At 40.0% G+C, this 6,000-nt stretch overlaps 1 long non-coding RNA gene across 1 annotated transcript in view; it reads right to left on the reverse strand.

Moving 5' to 3' along the window:
• The window catches only part of LOC139594303 (uncharacterized), an 88,267-nt gene extending 83,070 nt beyond the window's left edge, over nucleotides 1-5,197 (reverse strand). Inside the window, exon 1 of the long non-coding RNA XR_011680591.1 lies at nucleotides 5,029-5,197. This is a non-coding gene — a long non-coding RNA (uncharacterized lncRNA). The remainder of the gene's footprint in view (nucleotides 1-5,028) is intronic.
• Between the last annotated feature and the right edge of the window lie 803 nt (nucleotides 5,198-6,000).

Consider the following 6,000-nt stretch of genomic DNA (forward strand, 5'->3'; position numbering starts at 1 on the left):
GAAAACCAGACAAGGAAGGGAAGCCAACAAAAAGTCAAGAGCTGGGGAAACTGTGAGCATGCAGCCCCTTCTAAAAGCATGGCTTTCTATTTAAGTGCATAATCGAGACTTTGACATTCAATCATGCACATAGGTGTAGCATGATTATTTCAGTGAGTCAATAAAAAAGGCATTGTTGTCACAAGAATTAAATAATAATTTGATGCAATAAAATTCAGAGACGTCCCTAAAATTACCCAATACCAAAATCAGATAAATATAGAAACAAAAAAAGGAGGTAAAGAGCTCCAGTTAAAGATCAACACTTGGTCTTTTTCCAAGCTGGACAATAATTCCATTCAGTTGTTTAATTTTTTTTTTAATTTGTAATTGATTTACAGTGGAGGATATGCCAAATATTATACAAATTAACCTCATTTCCAGTTTTAAGCTTTTACCTCTAGGAGATAAGTAACACCCCACTACCAAAAAAACCAGCCCACCTTTTTACCACATGAATCCCACTCTGTCTTCCTTCAATCCTTCCACCATTTCTGGCTCAGAAATCACAAAAATCAAACTTCTGTCTTCAGTATTCCCCAAAAGGCCTACCATACTCATAATTGAAAACCATTTTAAACTGAAATGGCATTATGAGCACCACTGTACAAGTGAAATAGTATGCATATTCTAACAAAAGGCAGGATCATAATGTATGAGTATGAAAGTCCTAAAACATGACACTGACCGTGTTAATCCTGGAATCTCCTCCCCCTACTGAAAGCGTGCCTTTGCAGCCCTCATGTTCCCTCAGCACAGCTTTATTTTAGCACAGAAAATAAAGAGAAACTCTTTCTTCTTGATTCAGGCTGGTTTTCCTTCAGGTAGATGAACACTCAAGTAGAAAGAAATTGTCAGTGTAATACCCTGCTTGAATGAAATCACTATGCCTCTTATCACAGAGCAGAACCAAGAAATACATCAATAAATAAAGATGTATTATTCTAGACTGTCATTTTGGTTATTAGGGTAATGTATTCCAGAAGGAAGGGAGGAAGAATAGAGTGCTCTTCCAGTAAATATGTGGCTCTGCAGGTATTAACTGAACAGAAATACTGTAGCAGAGCTCCAATTTGCAGGAGCCTGCAGCAAGGTTGCATTCACAGCAAGGTCAGTAAAAAATGGCAAACACATTAGCAAGTAAGCTACTCTCATAAGTGTATGACACTTTTCCCATCAATATTTTGTGGGAATTTAAACCACAATGATTATTTTATAAATCTTGGTTAGCATGTGTATAATGACATGGCAGCTCATGCACAGTGTCAATATTAAATGCCAGTTTTAAATTCAACAAGGCATGTTGTTAAAATGAAAACTGATTGACATTTCCAAGGAGCATTAGCTCTCCCACAAGTAACTCAGACCAACCCCCTAAAGAGAGCAAATTATGTCCACTTCAGTGTCCAGCAGTCCTCCTACACAGGGTGTGAGCAACAACTCCCTTCCACATACACCACTTCTGGATTTAGTCCAATGTGATTCTCTTATTTTTAAAATAGGGGTGCATACTACCACAGAGGTATTGGCCACCACTTGTGGAAAAGGTCCAGAAATACCTCTGGCTGTGAAGGCTATAGCACACAGTCACAGTTGTAGAGAAAAAGACTTACCAAACTGATTTAAGTATTATATAAAGCTTTGGCAGCTTGAGGAAGAGTAAGAAAAACCTGCAAGTGCTCTGATAATTTCACTGCTATTTTTCACCTGATTTGTCAGTTAGTGGTTGAATCCTGGTGTTACTGAATTCAACCAGACATGTGTCACTGACTTCCACAGACTAAATATCTCCCACCACAGAGACCTTTCCTGAAACTGTAGTCAATAGAAATGTTATTAACTTGTATAATTGCAGAAAAAAAGCATTATTACATCCACTAGTCAGTACATAATATGACAAATCATGCTTCATTCAATATCCTGTAATTAAAAATACTTCTTTCAACAGCTGGACCATTTAATGCAGTGAGGCAGCATTTCCTTTCACGCTGCACAAACAATGCCTGGCTAAAGGAGCTGAAAACAGACCATACCTGTGCCAAGTGACCATACTGTGCCAACCATAACAACTGCAAAGCTGAGAATGAGAGGTCAGAGCAAGTCAAAGTGGTTAAAGGACCACCGGGGCACAGCTGGGCTGCACCAGCTGAAGGCATTGCAGCAGGGAAGAGAAAACATGGATTTGCTGGGCCTGCAGAATGGTGTGTGAGTGACAGGATGGATTACAAGGGTCAGTGAGCAGTCATGTGTGAGTGCAGCTGAAAGGAGTTTAGGAAATCTTGGAAACTGTTAGTGGGAAAGGGATGCCAAGTAATGGGTTTTGGGGGAGGGGTGGATGAGAGCTAAAAGATGCCAGCATGGTTCCAAAGACCATGACCAAGGCTCTTGTTCCAGGTCTTCTCTTCAGCAATGAACTTTTAACTAAAAGGATTTCTTTTTTTTTTTTTTTTCCTAGCTCTGTCTAAAGCTCTCACAAGATGTCTCTGACTACTTCTCTGGGCATTTCTAAACACACAAAGGCAAGATCTTCTTGCATGATCACAGATATTTGTCTTCCATACACATACCTTTCCCAAATTACCTTTTGGTTACCTTTCTAGGGTAAACACCCCAGAAAATCCAGCCATTGGCTGCCTGCTTCTCACACAGCTAAAAAGACAAGGTATTGACACAAGTCCATGAAACAATCCATCAAAAACCATCAATAGAAGGCAGTTGTTACTAAAGACAATGTATACTTTGCACAACTAACATTATGAGAAGAGTGTTCCACCAATTTCAGATTGAGTTTAGGGCAAAATTGAGTGGAAAAAGGGGAAAGTAGATGTCTGAAGTTTACAGGAAACATGACTATTTATTAGTAGCTGTGACAAGGAGAAAAACTGAATACCATGACTTTACAGTCAGAACTGAAAGTAGTTCTGGGTACAGACCCAGAGCTGTACCACCAGAAATACAAGTACAAAGAGAACTGGGAGGTGAAGACAGTGTTCACCAAAGCCCAGATGTTCTTAATCAAAGGGGCAGGTAACCAGCTGCCCCCCCTCAAAGAGCTTTCCACCACTGACCAACACTACTCTGGTTTTTACAGAGCAAGATGGGTATATTTTAGCCAGCTCTCATTTCATGCAACCCCATCAGTCACACCTGCATTTGTTGAACCTATTCCACTGAGAGCACAGCTGCCCATTTTGGGATACAGAACTTTTCTTCCCCCTAACTGTATTACTGTTATTATCACTATGCATATGACCTCAGAAATCAGGTATCTATTTACAAGTTCCTACAGTGGCTGCATTTCCACCTCACTTCCAATTTATCCTGCCCCTAGACCTGCATCCTGCCTCTCACTGTGCTGTGGTGCATGTGCTTACCCAAGTCTGCAGCAGCAAGGATGAGGCTTCCCTGGAGCTGCACTGTGGCTCCCCTGTAGCAATGACTGTCTAGTCAAACAAAGGTAACAGCACTACAACAGAGAGTTCTGGTTTACATTAGGAAGCTATTTTCCAATGGTCATCACACCCAGGTTTCGGTGTTTGAACTTGTCTCTATTCATTGCTCTTCTAGGAATTACTAAAGCTTGATGTGAAGCATGGCTCTGTCTCGCCACAGAACAGAGCAGCACAAACTCCTTTAGCTCCTTTACAGTCCAACTGGAGATACTGCAAGGGTAGGGGGATTTTTTAAAAATTATTATTAGATATTGAAAAAAATTTTACTAATAAGTGATTAAACAGATGTGGTGTTCTAGAGTGTGTAGATATTTTGGTTTTGTTTTTGATGAAGAGGACTCTCTTTACCATCAACAAACAATTATCCATTTAAAATATAAGATGTAGATGTAAAAACTTTGAGTCACTTACTGCAGTTAGAAATTACTGATGAGTACTGTTGATTACCACTGCAGTTTTTCAAAAAGCTTTAAGATTAAGAGACATTCACTGCTCTTCTTCTGTCAGGTGCCTCAAAAAGAAACCATGAGAAGAGACACAATGAAAAACGGCGGGTTATAGCACATGAGACTCCTTATTAAAAACATAAAATGCCTTTCACTCTTGCTTTTATTAAGTCTACTTTTCAAGCCAAATGAAAGTTAGGTGAGCCCATTATAATACAAGTCACGTCTAACTATTTCATTATCCACGTCCTGCAGCACGATCGCCCACAGAACACCTTTTGAAAGCTCTGGAGTGACGGCAGCAGGTTGAATATAATGAACAGTGTTACAAATGGGGACATGAGACGACAGGTCTGGTGAAGAAGGAGTCTCCTGGAAACTGTATGGCTGTAATTACTGAGTGCTGGTGCTGTCTCAGTTGGCTTTGAACAAAGGTAACCGCCTTCAGCAAGTTATATTTCCTCAGCTAGCTAAAATGAAACCAGTCAGAGACACAAATATTTATGATACACAATACATAACCAAAGTCATTGTCTGCCTTTATTACCTTTCTTTTGTTGTCGCTCTGAAGTCTCCCATATCAACAGCACAAGAGAATTAAACAGTGAAGCACTGAATTATTTTTAAATTAGACTTCCAAAACTAGAATGTTGAAGTCATACTTACAGGAAGATAAAATGCTCTTATTCTGGGCACTGTGCTTGCACGCCACCTTTATTTCTCAATAACTCATCTAGTTTGCTATTCAAGGATCTGCCAAGCAGAAGTCAGTGAGAGCTGAGACCCCTGCCTCCCTGCATGTGAGCACCCCTCAACAAACACCCAGCAGGAACAGTTTGGTAATAAAGGGAGCATCTGGTGCAGGCAACATTGGAGACAGCAAGACTGAGAAGAAAGCTCAGGCTAATCTATGCCTTCTCATCTGTGATCTGTTAAATCTCAGAAACGGGCTCACCTGCCCATACAGCAAAATACCAGAGAACAGCAGACAATCATGTCATAATTAGATAAGACACAAGGTGAGAAAGAATATCTCTGTTGAAGTAATTTCTGTTATTATCTGCATGCCCCAGCTCCTGTTTCCCTCTTACCTCTTTTCCTGGAGAATCATAAATTCTGAAAATTCATTTCCCAACACTAGTGATAATCATTAGATTGTATAGGAGAGAAGACAACTGGAGCTATTATATCATTATTCTTCATCTTTACACCGGTTATGGTTTTATGCCTGCTGACAACTAAGTACCACACAGCCACTCACTTGCTCACTCCCCCAGGCAGGATGGCAGAGAGAATCAGAGAAGTAAAAGTGAGAAAACTTGTGGGTTGAGATAAAAACAGTTTAATAGGGAAAGTAAAAGCCATACACAAAAGCAAAGCAAAGCAAGGAATTCATTCAATACTTCAGCCATTTCCAGGAAAGCCAGACTCCATTGCTCATAATCATGACTTGGGAAGACAAACACCATCACAGAATATTTGAAGTTGAAAAAAAACCTCAAATATTATCAAGTGCAACCATTGACCAAATACCACCATGCCCATGAAACACACAGCTGAGTGTAATCACTCCAAACACCCCTCCTTTCTGTCCCCCAGCTTCATGGGCTGAGCATATCTCCATATGGTCTGGGATATCAGCTGGGGTCAGCTGTGTCCCCTCCCCTTTCTTGTGTACCCCCAGTCTCCTCACTGGTGGGGTAAGGTGAGGAACAGAAATGGCCTTGATGCTAAGTGCTGCATTAATAGCTAAAACATCTCTGTGTTATCAACACTGTTTTCAACACAAATCCAAAACACAGCCCCAGAGCAGCTACTGAAAAAAAATACAAATCAAAACCAAGATAGGTTCACAGAGGTAAAATTTAAATTACTACAAGTTTGGAAAAAAAAAACTTTATAATGAGCAATTAAAGAGAAGGTAAAGTTAGCTAGTGAAGAGATGAATAAAAGATGAAACAATATGACAAAATATCATGAATGGAGTGAGAGAAGTCAGCTTTGTGCACCTGTACAGCTCCTCAATGTTTTCAAAGATTTCATACAACACAATGCTCTCAATG

This window comes from Agelaius tricolor, unplaced genomic scaffold (genome assembly GCF_023055355.1).
Source record: "Agelaius tricolor isolate 1412-34295 unplaced genomic scaffold, bAgeTri1.0.p SCAF_11, whole genome shotgun sequence".
NCBI lineage: Eukaryota > Metazoa > Chordata > Aves > Passeriformes > Icteridae > Agelaius > Agelaius tricolor.